An 18,136-nucleotide genomic window follows, 5' to 3' on the forward strand; every position below is an offset into this window, starting at 1 on the left:
GCCCTTTGAGTCACACTGCCCAGCAACCCTATCCCAAACATGGGACAATTTACAACGACCAATTAACCTATCAGATGGTGCGTCTCTCGACTGCGCGAGGTCCAGCCTCTGAATCTGTTTGGCATTGGAAGCATGTGCATCATTTGCTGAGTTCAAAGTTCAAAATTCAAAGTAAATTTATTATCAAAGTCTGTATATCTCACCAGCTTCTGTAAGGTTGTTATAGCCAGGGGTGGTAATGGGGACAAGCTCCCACTACCTATTAAATGCTCCCAATGGCGTGTGCCTCAAATGGCCTCTGACAACGAAGTCCAGCTCCTGGCCTCCATGTGTGGCTTAGCTACTAAGTCAGGTGGAGCCATTTCTACTGACAGGAGAAGGGGCAAAGGTGGGTTACTGGAGTTGTAAAACCATTTGCTTCAGACAGATGGACCTCATCAGCCATGGTTGGCAGCTTATCAAGGAGAAGGGAAACTCTGATCTCAAACCTCTGCTGCTTTATGGGTATACCAACTCATAAGGAAGGTTTGGGAGTAAACCCTCAGAAGAATCCAGAGATGGAGTCCTTGAGTTCAACATTGACCGGCAACTTCTGTGAAGCCTAAGGCTGGTGCCAAACTGTTTTGGTCTGTGTTATTCCTTTGGACTCATCGGCTGCATGGAGAGGGGGAGCTGGCTGCATGGGCCATGGCTTGCCCTCCATACTGTACTGCCCTGGTCTGTGTATCCTGACAGCTGGGCCACGGCTTACCCTCCATGCTGTACTGCCCTGGTCTGTGTATCCTGACAGCTGGGCCACGGCTTACCCTCCATGCTGTACTGCCCTGGTCTGTGTATCCAGACAGCTGGGCCATGGCTTGCCCTCCATACTGTACTGCCCTGGTCTGTGTATCCTGACAGCTGGGCCACGGCTTGCCCTCCATACTGTACTGCCCTGGTCTGTGTATCCTGACAGCTGGGCCATGGCTTACCCTCCATGCTGTACTGCCCTGGTCTGTGTATCTAGACAGCTGGGCCATGGCTTGCCCTCCATACTGTACTGCCCTGGTCTGTGTATCTAGACAGCTGGGCCACGGCTTGCCCTCCATGCTGTACTGCCCTGGTCTGTGTATCTAGACAGCTGGGCCATGGCTTGCCCTCCATACTGTACTGCCCTGGTCTGTGTATCTAGACAGCTGGGTCACGGCTTGCCCTCCATACTGTACTGCCCAGGTCTGTGTATCCTGACAGCTGGGCCACGGCTTGCCCTCCATACTGTACTGCCCTGGTCTGTTTATCTAGACAGCTGGGCCACGGCTTGCCCTCCATGCTGTACTGCCCTGGTCTGTGTATCTAGACAGCTGGGCCACGGCTTGCCCTCCATACTGTACTGCCCTGGTCTGTGTATCCTGACAGCTGGGCCACGGCTTGCCCTCCATACTGTACTGCCCTGGTCTGTGTATCCTGACAGCTGGGCCACGGCTTGCCCTCCATACTGTACTGCCCTGGTCTGTGTATCTAGACAGCTGGGCCACGGCTTGCCCTCCATACTGTACTGCCCTGGTCTGTGTATCTAGACAGCTGGGCCACGGCTTGCCCTCCATACTGTACTGCCCTGGTCTGTGTATCTAGACAGCTGGGCCACGGCTTGCCCTCCATACTGTACTGCCCTGGTCTGTGTATCCAGACAGCTGGGCCATGGCTTGCCCTCCATACTGTACTGCCCTGGTCTGTGTATCTAGACAGCTGGGCCACGGCTTGCCCTCCATACTGTACTGCCCTGGTCTGTGTATCTAGACAGCTGGGCCATGGCTTGCCCTCCATACTGTACTGCCCTGGTCTGTGTATCTAGACAGCTGGGTCACGGCTTGCCCTCCATACTGTACTGCCCAGGTCTGTGTATCCTGACAGCTGGGCCACGGCTTGCCCTCCATACTGTACTGCCCTGGTCTGTTTATCTAGACAGCTGGGCCACGGCTTGCCCTCCATGCTGTACTGCCCTGGTCTGTGTATCTAGACAGCTGGGCCACGGCTTGCCCTCCATACTGTACTGCCCTGGTCTGTGTATCCTGACAGCTGGGCCACGGCTTGCCCTCCATACTGTACTGCCCTGGTCTGTGTATCCTGACAGCTGGGCCACGGCTTGCCCTCCATACTGTACTGCCCTGGTCTGTGTATCTAGACAGCTGGGCCACGGCTTGCCCTCCATACTGTACTGCCCTGGTCTGTGTATCTAGACAGCTGGGCCACGGCTTGCCCTCCATACTGTACTGCCCTGGTCTGTGTATCTAGACAGCTGGGCCACGGCTTGCCCTCCATACTGTACTGCCCTGGTCTGTGTATCCAGACAGCTGGGCCACGGCTTGCCCTCCATACTGTACTGCCCTGGTCTGTGTATCCTGACAGCTGGGCTGCAACATCAGTGGTTGATTCTGACAAATGCAGGGCCTCAATATTTCTCCATAAACTACACCAGGATTCATTTCTTGCAGGTATTGGGAATAGAACAAAGAAATACAATAGAATCAATGAGAAGCTACACATAAACACTGACAAACAATCAATATGCAAAATGAAGACAAACTGCACAAATGTAAACGAAGTAAATAAATAATACTGAGAAAATGAGTTGCAGAGTCCTTGAAAGTGAGCCTATAGGCTGTGAAATCAGTTCAATGTTGAGGTGAGCAATTATCCACGCTTGCTCAGGAGCCTGATTGGTGAAGGGTAGTAACTGTTTCTGAGTCTCCTGGTGTGGGACATAAGGCTCCCACACCTCCTGCCCGATGGTGGCCATGAGAAGGGAGCATGTCCTTTCATGTGGATCTGGTTCTCTTCATGTTCTGGTGCACAATGCCAATAGCCAAACTGGGAGTCTGGTCATTGTAAGTTGTCCCGTGATTGGGCTAGTGCTAACTTGGTGTGTTGCCGGGGGCTGCTGCTTGTTGGGGGCGGAAGGGCCTGCTCTGTGCAGTGTCTCTGAATAAAATAAATAAGTTAAAGGAGGACTGAAGAAGTGGTTCAGTGCAGTACAGAAACAAAACAAACTGATTAACAACCTGTCTGTAGATGCTGGAAATCCAGAGCAACACATAAAAAATGGTGACGGAACTCAGCAGGCCAGGCAGCACCTGTGGAAAAGAATAAACATTCGACGTTTCGGAAGGCTCTCAGCTCAAAACACTGAATGTTTATTCATTTCCATAGATACTGCCTGATCTGCTGATTTCCTACAGCATCTTGTCTGTGTTATACTGACTAACAATCCCTTGTGACCTTTACATCGATGTTCTTGCTATTTTGAAGATATTTTGTCGTATGATGTCAGGTTGCATCCCATGTTTTAATCTGGAAAATGTCCTGATGCTCCAGATAGTTTATTATTGGTGAAGATAGTTTATATATTTTAAAATGTATGCTATTTGAGTCCATCAGTGGGTGAGCATTTCAGTGGATTTCACTGTGAACTTATTCCAATTAATCTCCTTTCATGACAAAATTTTGGCACTTGACTTTTTGTTTAGGAAGTAAAACCTTGCAATAGTTCTGCAGGAAGTGATCTTCTATGGGTGATGAATGACCCTATTATCAGGATAATGTAAAAGTAGATTATATTTGATCAGTGGCAGATGGTACCTCAGAGAACTTGATTGTATCGAATACGGAATGGAAACTATTCAATACTCTCAAGTGCTATATTATAGACAAAATCACAGAGCCCAAAACACATACAAAAATCTATTATCCACCGTGCTCTGCTTAAGTAAACAAATTATTTATTATTAGTGCAGATGGAACAATAGAAGTAGTTGATTGGTGAGCTGATGTACATATGTGCAGTGACAAGGAGACCATCCATCATAATCAAATACTTGCTTCTTGGAAATGATACAGGGAGAGACCCATGTTTTATTCAAGCCAAAGACATGATTAATGGTGCTTTGGTTTGACTGTTTGCATGGCCCTACACTGGCGATAAATGCTGCATTGCAGGCTGCAGTGTTGCTTCATTATTCCAAATGTTGTTCTAAAAGCTACCCTGTCTCACGGCTCAGATCTTATTATCACTGGACCCCTGGTATTATCAATGTTTTATTGCATCCAGCTTTCACTCAGTTTGGGGCATCACTGGGGCTTGTTCATGTGCAATTGCCTTCTTCTGAAGAGCCAGCAGCTGTCATGAAATTAGTTATTTTTGCAGCTATGGTACAACGCAAAACATAATAAAACTGTGAACTTTCTTCAGCTTCTTTTGATCCTGTGCTGTAGCCCCACTCCACCATACCAAACGGTGATGCAGCCAGTTAGAATGCTCTCCACAGTACATCTGTAGAAATCTATGAGTGCCTTTGGTGACATACCAATTCTCCTCAAACTCCCAATGAAATAGCTGCTGTTGTGCCTTTGTAACTGCATTCATATGTTAAACCCAGGATAGATGCTCCGAGAGGCTGACACACAGCAAATCAAAATGAGGACTGGTGTCTGTTCCCCCATCTCACCCTTTCTGAAGTCTATAAACAATTCTTTGGTCTTGCTGATGTTAAGTACAAGGTTTGTGCTGCAAGGCCACTCAGCCAGCTGACCTACCTTGCTCCTGTACGCCTTCCTGTCACCATCTGAATTCAGCCAACAGTTGTGTCGTCGGCAAATTTATAGATGGCATTTGAGCTGTGCCTAGCCACACAGTCATGGGTAGCATTTAAGTGTGGGAATTTGGTTACTAGTAGGAGGGCCATTTTTGTGAAGCAGTCTAACCTTCTGTATTATATTTGATTTCTACCAGGCCATTAGATGCACAACAAAATGCACCGTGCTATGCTCCATTGCTGGTCAGAGTCGAGGGCTTTGCTTCTATCCACACATAGTGCCGAATGGTGCCTAGCTTGCAGCTAGTTTTCTGACCTGCATTACAAATCTTGTACAGTTTTTCCATCACTTTATGCAAGTGGAGAAGGAAGCAAACGAGGTGAAGGAGACAAGAAGCAGGGAAGTAGAGAGATAAAGAGAAAGAAAGGTTAGGGAGAAAAGCAAAAGATTCAAGTGAAGGAGAGGGAACTAAATCAACAGATGAAGAGGAGGAAGGTATGGATGTCAGCAGGAAAGAGAAAGGATTGGAGTGAGAATTGAAATAACAGATGAAGAGAAGCCTCCATCCCTCTATTTTACCTTAACCCTATAATCCTCCAAGGTCACTGGGCTCCTCCAGCTCCAAGCTGTTCATCATCCATGCATTTAATTGCTCCAGCAACGAGTAAATATTTGCTGGGTGAACTCAGCAGAAAGATGTCAAGCAGTGCCTGTAGAGGTGCAGGGCTTGTTGGTGTTTTGGATCAAGGTCCCACAACAGGTCCTGATGATGGATCTTGACCTAACACGTCGACCACCTCTTTACCTTCACAGATGCTGCTTGGCCTGCTGAGTTCATACCACACTTTGTTCTGGATTCCAGAATCACTCAGTCACTGGTAGCCATGTTTTATGATACCAGGGCCTTAAGCCTTAAAGCACTCTATCCTCGCAGATTCTCTTTAACATTTACCTCTCGCTACAGATGTCTGCTACTAGATACCAGATACGTCATTCTATGTATTTGTGTCTCTTTGTTTGGTACAAAACTTCTCTGAAGTGTTTGGGATGTTTTCATGATGTTAGATGTGTATGGATAAAGAAGTAGAGAGAACGGTGCAAAGTGAAAGAGGAGCAAAGGAAAGAGAGTTGAGGAAAGGAGAAACAGAAATGAAAGGAAAGTGATGTAAAGAATAAAAAAATAAACTGTAGAGGCTCCAACCTGATGGCATGAACATCTTTCTCTTTTTCCTTTCCCCTTTCCAGTTACTCTATCACCTTTTCTCTCCTCCTCAGCTGCCAATCACCTCCCTCTGGTTCCCTTCCTCCTTTTCTTTTTCCCGTGGCCCATCAGATTTCTTCTTCATCAGCCCTTCATGTCTTCCACCTATCCCCTCCCAGCTCCTTACTTCATTTCCCCTCATCCTCCTCCCACCCCTCAGCTGATCTTGCCTGTCACCTGTCAGCTTGTACTCCTTCCCCACCACCCATCTTCTTATTTTGACTTCTGCCCCCTTCTTTTCTGACCAAACGGAGGTGCGGGGGGTGTGTGGTGGTTGTTGGTTATTGGACGGAGACACTTACTGCCTCTTCCTCTGCATTGATGCTGCCAAACCTACCGACTTCATCCAGCATTTTGTGTGTCGCTCAAGATTTCCAGCATCTGCAGAATCTCTTGTGTTTTACAATATAGAATTTAATCTTTCTAACGTCACTACCAAGTGATTGCCTGTCACAAGGAGGCCGGGTATGCAAAGTGCTGGAGGAACTGAGAGGGTCAGGTAGCATTGTGTCACAGTTTGAGGATAGAGGGGAAGCCTTTTAGGACTGAGATTAGGAAAAACTTCTTCACGCAGAGGGTGGTGAATCTGTGGAATTCTCTGCCACAGGAAACAGTTGAGGCCAGTTCATTGGCTATATTTAAGAGGGAGTTAGATATGGCCCTTGTGGCTACGGGGGTCAGGGGGTATGGAGTGAAGGCTGGGGCGGTGTTCTGAGTTGGATGATCAGCCATGATCATAATAAATGGTTGTGCAGGCTCGAAGGGCCGAATGGCCTACTCCTGCACCTATTTTCTATGTTTCTATGTTTCTATGAAATGGAGAGAATTCTTCGTAGCTCCAGGTTCCAAAGTCTGCAGTCTCTTGTGCCTCCACTAGAAGGCCATGTTAGTCCACGTAAACCACTATGTCTCTCAATCAGATTTGTCAATTAACATCATCAGATTTTTTTTGGCTATTGTGATATTAGGGTTTCTGTCTAGAAGCTTTTATAGCTTAAAATTAAAGGTATGTGACAGATTATACTCTATATCAAAACGCTGCATTGATAAATAATTGCCTTATAGAAATGGAGCAAGCTAAAGTTAGAACAGCAGATGCAATTTTGAATCAACTTGTTCTTATCGATAACCCGGTCACTGAAGTTTAAATATTTGAGTGGTCACTTTCTCGGCACTGTGGAGGGGTCTGCGGCTACCCGACATGGATCACAGTTCGAGTGAGCCAGCCTGCAGCAGTCCTGGACAACAGTGAAGGGAAGAGAGAGATCTGTTTCAATGCCCCTTCCAAAATTAACATTGTTCAACAGTACACTTGAAATGACAGCCTCGTTTGAATCATCTATTGGTTCAAGACACTTGTTAGTATTGTTTAAAATTTTAACAGCAGTGAATCTTCACCAACAGGAAGGGCTGGAAAAAAGGGTGCACCCCCTCCAGTGCAGGACAGAAGGCGAACCCCCTCCAGTGCAGGACAGAAGGTAAACCCCCTCCCAGTGCAGCAAAGTAGGCACACCCACCCACAGTGCAGAGAACAAAGGGTGCACCCACCCCCAGTGTAAAACAGCTGGGGTACCCAACCACAGTGTAAAAGAGCTGGTGCTCCCACCCCCAGTGTAGGACAGAATGTGCACCCACCCCCAGTGCAGAACAGAAGGTGCATCCGCCCCCAGTGTAGAACAGCACCCTCCTCCAGTGTGGAACAGAAGGTGCACCCACCCCCAGTGTAATACAGCTGGTGCACCCACCCCCAGTGTAGAACAGAATGTGCACCCACCCCCAGTGTAATACAGCTGGTGCACCCACCCCCAGTGTAGAACAGAATGTGCACCCACCCCCAGTGTAGAACAGCTGGTGCACCCACCCCCAGTGTAGATCAGAATGTGCACCCACCCCCAGTGTAATACAGCTGGTGCACCCACCCCCAGTGTAGAACAGAATGTGCACCCACCCCCAGTGTAAAACAGCTGGTGCACCCACCCCCAGTGTAGAACAGCACCCACCCCCAGTGTAGATCAGAATGTGCACCCACCCCCAGTGTAGAACAGCTGGTGCACCCACCCCCAGTGTAGATCAGAAGGTGCACCCACCCCCAGTGTAAAACAGCTGGTGCACCCACTCCCAATGTAGAACAGCACCCACCCCCAGTGAGAACAGAAGGTGCACCCACCCCCAGTGTAGAACAGAAGGTGCACCCACCCCCAGTGTGGAACAGAAGGTGCACCCACTCCCAATGTAAAACAGCTGGTGCACCCACCCCCAGTGTAGAACAGCACCCACCCCCAGTGCAGAACGGAAGGTGCACCCATCCCCAGTGTAGAACAGAAGGTGCACCCACCCCCAGTGTAGAACAGAAGGTGCACCCACTCCCAGTGTAAATCAGCTGGTGCACCCACCCCCAGTGCAGAACGGAAGGTGCACCCACCCCCAGTGTAGAACAGCACCCTCCTCCAGTGTGGAACAGAAGGTGCACTCACCCCCAGTGTAAAACAGCTGGTGCATCCACCCCCAGTGTAGAACAGCACCCACCTCCAGTGCAGAACGGAAGGTGCACCCATCCCCAGTGTAGAACAGAAGGTGCACCCACCCCCAGTGTAAAACAGCTGGTGCACCCACCCCCAGTATAGAACAGCACCCACCCCCAGTGCAGAACAGAAGGTGCACCCACCCCCAGTGTAGAATAGCACCCTCCTCCAGTGTGGAACAGAAGGTGCACCCACCCCCAGTGCAGAACAGCACTCTCCTCCAGTGTGGAACAGAAGGAGCACTCCCTACCAGGTGCAGAAAAGAAGGGGCACCTCCCAATTAGATGGAGAAGAGAAGTGCTCCCCCCACCCCCATGCAGAAAAGAAAGGGGCAGAAGTCAAAGGGAGAATGTGTGTGGAAGGGAAAGAGTAGAAACTGACAGGTGATAGGTGATGCAGCTGAGGGGTTGCTCAGTGGGGAAGGGTTAAATGAAGTAGGACGCTGGGAGGGGTTAGGTAGAGGAGATAAAGTGGCAGCACGATAGTGTTGTGGTTAGCACAATGCTTTACATTACCAATCACCTGGGCTCAATTCCCATTGCTCTCTGTAAGGAGTTTGTATGTTCTTCCTGTGACCCCATGAGTTTCCTCCGGGTGCTCCGGTTTCCACAAAGACGTATTGGTTGGTAGGTTAATTGGTCATTGTAAATTGTCCCATGATTAGGCCAGGATAAGATTGGAGAGTTACTGGGTGGCGTGGCTTGATGTATCTCAATAAATGTCAATAAATCAGTAGCAGTGCCTTCGATGGAAGAGGCAAAAAGTGATTGCAAGACTGTCAGCTGTCAAACCTCCACCTATCCCTGAAATATTATCCACAGTAACCTTATTGATGTGACATTATTACAGAAGCTAGGTAACTTTCTGGCAGCAAAGCAAACGACTGTGTGCAGTGGAGAACATCCTACCGGATGCCTCAGCTTGGTATGGAGATTGGGATGTACAGGAGCACATGGTGCAGAGGAATGTAGACACAGCTTTGCCATGGGCACAACCCTCCCCACTCCCCACCGTTGAGGACATCTTCAAGAAGCTGTTCCTCCAGAAAGTGGAATCCATCTCTAAGGACCCCCACCACCCAGAGCATGCTCTCTTCACATAGGAGGAGGTACAGGAGCCTGGAGACCCACGTTCAGTGATTCAGGAACAGTTCCTTCCCTCCACCATCAGAGTTCTGAATGGTCCAGGAACCGATGATTCCTCACTATTCCTTTCTTGTCACATATGATGTCTTTGCAGGCACTGCTGCTGCAAAACAATAAATTTCACATTGCATAAGACAGTGATTATAAACCTAATTCCGATTACGATGTTTAATGTCAATATTCAGTTGATGAATGTCAGTTTAACTTCCACTGAATAGATAGATTCAGATTTATTAGTCACATTTACATTCAGTGAAATGTGCCATTTGTATTAACAACCAACATACCTGAAGTTGTGCGGGGGCAGCCGCAAGTGTCACCACACATTCTGGTGTCAATATTCAACAGAAACGGCAACAGCAGCAGCAACAACAACAGAACAAAACAAGACAACAAAATAACAAACTCCAGCCCCATCCTACCATCCTCCCTCCCATTTACACACGTAGACAGTTCTTCACACCATGACAGGGCCTTCAGTCCTGTCCCTCTGACTTATGAAAAACAAGCTTCTAGCCCAGATTCAGAGACTCGACCTTCAATCCCCTACCTCTGGACTCACTGAGTGCTGGACTTTACCAGCCTCCGGGATTTGACCCCAGGACTCAAAGTTCATAGGTTTGACCATTGGGCCTTGTCCAACCCAAACACCAGGCTTGCTACTCCTTGCACAATGGCAAAGAATGCACTGCTCAAAATCAGCTTTTTATTCGGTTGTAAATAATTCATATAGATTGTTCATCTTGGGCCCCTCATATTATGATGTTGCTAACAATCAGTCTGCTGGAAGAACTCAATGGGTTTGACAGCATCTGTGGGGGCAAATAAACTGTTAATGTTTCAGGTTGGCATCCAGCATCAGGTCTGAAAGTGGAGAGGGAAAATGGCTGGTGTGAAGAGGAGAGGGAGAGGGTGACACAGGGGCTGGTGGGGGATTGGTGGATTGAAGAGGGGTGAAGGTCAAGGGGTAGATCAGGACAGACAGACGAAGTGTGAAGTTGGGTGACAGAGGCAGTTGGATGATAGATGGACGCAGACAAAGAGAGACAGATGAACAAAGTCAAGAAAAGGGAAACAAAGTGATGACTAGAAGGGTGATTGTTGTTTCACGAATGAGGTCACCAGAGAGAAGTACTGGTAGACATGAAGCAGTCTCTTTATTTGACAGAAGAAGATAGAGCAGACATTGTATTGGAAACCCTTTCAGAGCAAAGGGTCTGCTTGACCCAACTCTACATGACATTCCATGTGTTAAAGATCAAATTCAGGACAATTCAAACAAATTCATATATACAATGCTTCCTTTGAACTACATGTAATAGTTTCAAGTGCCTGGATCTTCCCAGCATCACACCCACAATAAGTGTTAATTACTACCATATCCATTTTGCCCGACGCCGGCCCCCTCGGCTTGAGTCGATGTAGTGGTAGTAGTCATATCCATGCAACGGGATGTTGATTGGATTCATGCAGATGAAGACAATCAGTTAAGTGCCTATTTCCTGATCTGTCTGATCTGCATTTCACTGTTCTGAGTGCATTTTAATTTGATCTATGATTTATATTTGGATCTAAAGGGTGGTCACTGAAGTCAATATTTTGCCAAATGTCCAACATGCAATACCTCACACTTGTCTGTATTAAATGGCAGATGGAATTTAATACAGACAAGTGTGAGGTATTGCACGTTGGAAGGACAAACCAAGGTAGAATATACAGGGTTAATGGTAAGGCACTGAGGAGTGCAGTGGAACAGAGGGATCTGGGAATACAGATACAAAATTCCCTAAAAGTGGCGTCACAAGTAGATAGGGTCGTAAAGAGAGCTTTTGGTACATTGGCCTTTATTAATCAAAGTATTGAGCATAAGAGCTGGAATGTTATGATGAGGTTGTATAAGGCATTGGTGAGGCCAAATCTGGAGTATTGTGTTCAGTTTTGGTCACCAAATTACAGGAAGTATATTAATAAGGTTGAAAGAGTGCAGAGAAGGTTTACAAGGATGTTGCCAGGGCTTGAGAAACTCAGTTACAGAGAAAGGTTGAATAGGTTAGGACTTTATTCCCTGGAGCGTAGAAGAATGAGGGGAGATTTGATAGAAGTATATAAAATTATGATGGGTATAGATAGGGTGAATGCAAGCAGGCTTTTTCCACTGAGGCAAGGGGAGAAAAAAACCAGAGGACATGGGTTAAGGGTGAGGGGGGAAAAGTTTAAAGGGAACATTAGGGGGGGCTTCTTCACACAGAGAGTGGTGGGAGTATGGAATGAGCTGCTAGACGAGGTGGTAAATGTGGGTTCTTTTTTAACATTTAAGAATAAATTGGACAGATACATGGATGGGAGGTGTATGGAGGGATATGGTCCGTGTGCAGGTCAGTGGGACTAGGCAGAAAATGGTTCGGCACAGCCAAGAAGGGTCAAAAGGCCTGTTTCTGTGCTGTAGTTTCTATGGTTTCTATGGTTTCTATGGTCCTAACCCCAAAATACACCCAAATAATCCCTCCTCTTGGCCCTCCTGGATAAAAATCAATTTGTAGCAGGAAGGACAAACCTTGAGGAGGATCTACTCAAATAGGGCAGCAGAATTGACCCAGTTACTTCATGTGAATCTATATCTATCCAATCATCCCTAATGGATCTTTTCTACTCTATGCTATTCAACTAATCATCTACCTACAGCAACCAGCCTTCATTACAGAGTACCGTCACATTACACTTTAGCATGCTATTCACTGGTTTCTGTCATGCTCTCGTTATCTTCTGCCTTTGTGTTTGCTGTGGGTGTGTTTCCATCAACTGCTGTCAGTCAGGTCTGGTGTTCCTCTCTTCGGTTAACTACACGGTTACTGAGTACACTTGATCCCCCGTTCTGCCGCTCTGTCTGTGGGGGCAACAAGAAGGTGAAGACTATGGTTTACCTGAGTCCAGCAGGTTTAACCTGCTGCCTTGCTGAGTCTGCACACAGACCCAAGTGTCACTTGTAAAAAGTACCATCTGTGGTCCTATCCGTCTGGGAGCAAACCCTGCCCTTTCAGGAAGCACCCTCACCATGACTTGGTCACCCGGCTATGGGAGGACTACCTCCTTTCCCTCTGGCTCTCTCTGATCAGCAATGTGCTGCTGTTGTTTTGTTTTGTCCTTCACATCTCCATGTAAACTTACTAAACTGGCAGTTGTAGTTTCCTTCTGTACACTTGTCAGTTCTGTTGCTTCTTGTTCTTCTGCTGCCCTCCTCACACTGATGTCTGCCCACTCGTCCCCTTCTGCTCCTTACTATCCCCTTTCTGCTGAGCCTTTACTGTAATCACCTCAGGCAGCTGCACGACTTCTAACAGTTCCTGATTGTGCTTGGTTCTTTCCCTTGGGACCTCCTGACATGATGCCCACACATTGCCCCATCTCTCCTCCCTGCTTGGGGTTGCTGTCTGTCTGTGGATCATGCTAGCTGCTTTGTGGGTCACACGTGTTTGCCGTCCCTGTCTTGTCCATGTTACTTCTCCCTTTCCTGAATCTATAATGGCCCCTGCTTCCCGTAGGACGTCTATTCCAAGGATAGTATCATTATTAGGACAGCCACGGAACTAAACAGGAAGAAGCACTCCACTGATTTTAAGTCCCTGGGGCTGACTTCTCTCCACCCTCAATGTTTCACCTCCTGCACTGGTAATGTAAATTGCCTCTCCAGTCGTGGACAAGGACAGATCTGTTATTGATACTGACAACCCTGCGTCCACTAACATTTTGCATTGCTGGACCCCTAATAAATGGTTTGTGTACATCTGTGGATGACCAGAACTGGAAACAGTGGCTGCTGTCAGCCATTTGTCTGATCTCATCGACTCTATAATCTGGTCAGCAGCCAAATCTGAAAGAAAGGGTGCTGCTGTGGACACTGCCTGTTTTGGTGAGTGATCTTTACACTTCCCTCATTTTCCAGGACACTGCCTCCAGCCATGCCTGTGAAGCCACAGCTGTAACAAATCATCTCCTTTACTCTTCCTTGTCTATTCCAGCTGTGTTTATGATACTTCACGTTCCTGTGTAGCAAGTGACCTGAACAGATCCAAGTGTGACTGCTAATTTTAACATAGTCATCACTTAGACTAATGAGGTCGCTAGCCACAAGAAGGTATCCCACTTAGACACCAAATGTTATTTCATGAATGAAGACATCGGAGAGAAGTGCATGAAGGAGTCTCTTTTTTTCAACAAAATAAGATACAGCAGGAATCATATTGAAGAACCTTTTGGAGCAAAGGATCTACTTGACCCAATACTGCATGACATTTTATGTGCTAAACATCAAATTCAGGGCAATTCAGACAAATCCTTTTTCGCAATGCTTCTTTTAAACTATATGTAACAGTTTCAAACACTTGGATCTTCCCACCATTACACCTGCGATGTGCTAATTGCTGTTGTATCCATGCAATGAGATGTTAATTGGATTTGTGTAAATGTAGACAATTAGTTAGTGCCTATTCCCTGGTCTGTCTAGTCTTCATTTTACTGTCCTGAGCTGCATTTTAAAATTAATCTGCCATGCATATTCAGATCTGAAGGTTGGTCGTTGAAGTCAATATCTGCTTTATGTCCTAACTCCAAAATATACACTAACAGTGATTGACACAAGGGTTTCTGCAGATGCTGGAAATCTTGGGCAACACAAACAAAATACTGGAGAAACTCAGCATATCATGCAGCATCTATAGAGGGGAACGAACATGCAAAATCAGAATAGGAGGGTGAAAGCGGGAGCACAACATCTCCAAAAGCCTTCAGTTCTGGAATTTGGTAAGTGCGGAAGGTGATAATGGTAACCCTTAGGGGAGAGGTGAAAGGTAGATGAAAACAGATTTTGGGGAGAGGGTGTGATAAACTGATGGGTGAAATTTGACGGTAGTGAGTGGATGAAATCAGGAGGCCAAGGGAGACGAAAATGAGTGATGAAGTTTTAAGGTATGGTATGGGAGAAGGCCAAAAATATAAGGTCCAGTGGAGGATTGGAAGAGGCAGTTGGGGAAACACACTGGAGGTAAGGATTACCTGATATTAGAACATTTAATGTTCATTCTATTGGGTTACAGATTAGGGGAATATCAGGTACTGTTCCCCTGTTCGCTGCATGCCTCACTCTGGCAGTGGAGAAGGCTGAAGATGGTCAGGTCAGTTTGGGAATGGCTGCTGTGGCGAGAACAGATACTCTGTGAATCAATTGGCTCGTCTTTGCTTGGTCTCACCAATGCTGTAAAGAGAGCTTTTGGCATGTGGGTCTTCATGAATCAGTGTACTGGGTAAGAAGCTGGGATGTTAATTTGAAATTGTATAAGGCATTGGTGAGGCTACATTTGGAGCATTGTGTGCAGTTCTGGTCTCCTATCTACAGGAAAGATATTTATAGGATTGAAAGAGTACAGAGAGAATTGCCAGGTGCTGGGACCTGAGTTACAGAGAAAGGTTAGGACTTTACTCCCTGAAGTGTAAGAGAATGTGGAGTGGTTTCATGAGGTACACAAAATTATGAGGGTATAGCCAAGGTTAATGCAAGCAGGCTTTTTCTGCTGAGATTGGGAGAGACTAGAACTAAAGGTCATGGGTTAATGATGAAAGGTGAAATATTTAAGGTGAACCTGAGGAGGAACTTCACTCAGAGGGTGGTGCGAATGTGAAACAGGCTGCCAGATTAAGTGGTGGGTGTAGGTTCAATTGCAATATTTGAGAGAAGTTTGGATGGTGGAGTATGGAGGGTTAAACCTATGGCCTCTCATTCTGGTCTCAGCCAACCCGAGGGGGAAAAGCTTGCCAGCATTCACCCTATCTATACCCCTCATAACTTTGTGTACAACAGTATACAAGAAAGAACAGAAGTAGAACAAAACACAAAGCACAGAGTGTTAAACTGGTCACAGTGTTGCTATACAGAGGCAGCAATTAGGCTTGTGCCAGTTTGATCGAGAACAGAACGGTTGAAGGGAAGTTGTTGTTCAGGAACCTGGTGTGTATGACTTCGGGCTTCTGTACCTCCTGCCCAATGCTAGCTATGAGAAAATAGCATGCCTGGATGTTGGGGTAGATGTTGCTATTTTGAGGCAGTGCCTGATGTAAATATTTGCAATGGTGGCGAGTGTTGTATTAAGCTGAGCCCACTATTCGCCGCAACTTCTTTCCTTATTATTCTTGTAGAGGCCTAAATTCTTTCAATAAGATTATTTCTCTTGCTCTTGAAAAGAAAAGTCCCAGCAGCAGTGAGTGGACAGTTAGTTGTGTAACACAGTCAGTGGCTGGCATGGCACGTACCAAACAACCACTCAGTGGCACCTGCTCATTAATACAAATATCTAATCAGCCAATCATGTGGCAGCAACCCAGTGCATAAAAGCATGCTGACATGGTCAAGAGGTTCAGTTGTTTACACCAAACATTAGGATGGAGAGGAAATGTGATCTCAGTAACTTTGACCATGGAATGAATGCTGGTGTCCGATGGGGCGGTTTTGGTATCTCAGAAACTGTTGATCTCACACACAGAGGTCATTAGAGTTTACAGAGCATGTATGATGTGACAGGGCCTGAATCCTAGAGTGAAGAACGACCCGATGTTTGGACAATTGAAGTGCCGGGCTGGATGGATTGAAAGGCAGGTCGTTAGGACCAGAGCGAGGGTTACTCTGCTCTTTGCTGCATTGATGCCGAGGCAGTGGGCCTGTTCCGGCTACTCCGGGTTTTGTGTCTGAGAACTCACTTTAATTCTAAATGCTATTTGCTTACTTTTATTGTTTGGATAATTGTTTTTTCCTCTCTGAAAATTGGGTGTTTGTTGTTTTTTTTTAAAATGGGTTCTTTTGGGTTTTGGGTCTCTTCCTTCAGTTAGTCCTGACGAAGGGTCTCGGCCTGAAACGTCGACTGCACCTTTTCCTACAGATGCTGCCTGGCCTGCTGCGTTCACCAGCAACTTTGATGTGTGTTGTTCTTTTGGGTTTCTTGTTTTGTGGCTACCTGTAAGGAGACAAATTTCAAGGTTGCATAATTTATGGATATTTTGATAATAGAAGTACTTTGAACATTGACTGGTGCAAAAAGCAAACAAAAAAATCCTGTGATGGTAGTTGGTGGGCAAAAACATCTTGTTAATGAGAGAGAACAGAGAAGAATGCCAGACTGGTTCAAGCTGACGGGAAGGCGACTGTAACTCAAATAACCACGTGTTATAGCAGTGGTGTGCAGAACAGCATCTCTGAACGCAGAACATTGTGAATCTTGAAGTGGATGGGCTACAGCAGCAGAAGACCAAGGACATACACAGTGGCCTCTGTCTGAGGTACAGGTGGTCACTGAGTGTAATTCAAGAGGAAAATATCTGAATGTCTCTTCAATTCTTTTAATCCATCTCAGTTGCAAAGGATGTGGAGAAAGCTGTTGAGTCTTCGATTAGTACACATCAGGTGATGAGAGAATAAGGATCCGAGTCTCAGTCATCCAATCTGAAAGTAAGACTGATTCTGCAAATGGAGCCTGAGTCAAAGTAACTTCTGGTAGGTGTCTGTGAATCTAACGAGACCGGTTCTGCACACAAGGGAATCTACGTATTTGACAAGCTTGTCTCTACCGCCAAAGGTTTTACAGTGAAAGTTTTAATAACCCATGATAAATTTCTTGTAACTGCAAGGTTTGACTGAAATTGCATCAGAATATGCAGGGAAGCTGTCTTTTTGGGAGGATTTTCACAGTAGATCTCATCAGGCAACAGTTCAGAGTTCAAAGTTCAAATTAAATCACCCTGAGATTCATTTTCTTGCAGGTCTCCTGGCAATGCCAATGTTATTGATAGGACTCTTTTTACAAGATGACCTCACAGTCAACGTTATCATGGCCCTTATTGTCTGCCTGCTCTACACTTTCTCTGTTACTGTACGACTATACGTGTGCTTACCACTTTTAACCTGTGCTACCTCAATGTATTGGTGGTGAAATGAATTGCATGGAAGGCCTGCACAATAAAGATTTTCACTGCACTGTGACAATAATAAACCAATTACCAATTAATTATCAGTTGTATATCCTCAATTTTTATCACAGCAAAATCGAGTATGCATCCTCGGATGTCATGAGTCTCAAAGGTGCTGTTTAAACACCTGGTTCCCTTCTCAAGTATCACCTTAATGGCTATCTCACCGACCAGGTCACCTTTCCCAACATCTCCAAACATCACAATGTCATGTTTTGTTTGCTGATTGCTGATGTTCCTGAGGCCACAGAACACTTCCCTGCATCGCTTCCATTAAAATACAAGAAAAAGGAGCAGGAGGATTTCAGCCCCTGCTTAACCATCAACTAGTTGCCTGGACACTAGTTCACAGCCCTCATTCTCCATTCCTTTATCACTTCCACATTTAGAAGTCTGCCAATCTCAATTTTAAATGAAGTTCGTGACCAAGCTTCTAAACCTCTGGGTGGGGATGAGAACTCCAAAGAATCACTGCCATCTCTCCACACCTCAGTGCTGAAGGGCTTCATCCTTTACTTGGAGATTGCGTCCCAGGCTCCTGCTCCAGGGAATCATACTCGTGCCCAGGAGGCCAATGAGAACTGTGTACTTTTCAAAGATGAGACCTTTGATGTTCCTGCTATTTTGGTTTA

The sequence above is a fragment of the Mobula birostris genome, chromosome 21 (genome assembly GCF_030028105.1).
Source record: "Mobula birostris isolate sMobBir1 chromosome 21, sMobBir1.hap1, whole genome shotgun sequence".
Taxonomy (NCBI): Eukaryota; Metazoa; Chordata; class Chondrichthyes; order Myliobatiformes; family Myliobatidae; genus Mobula; species Mobula birostris.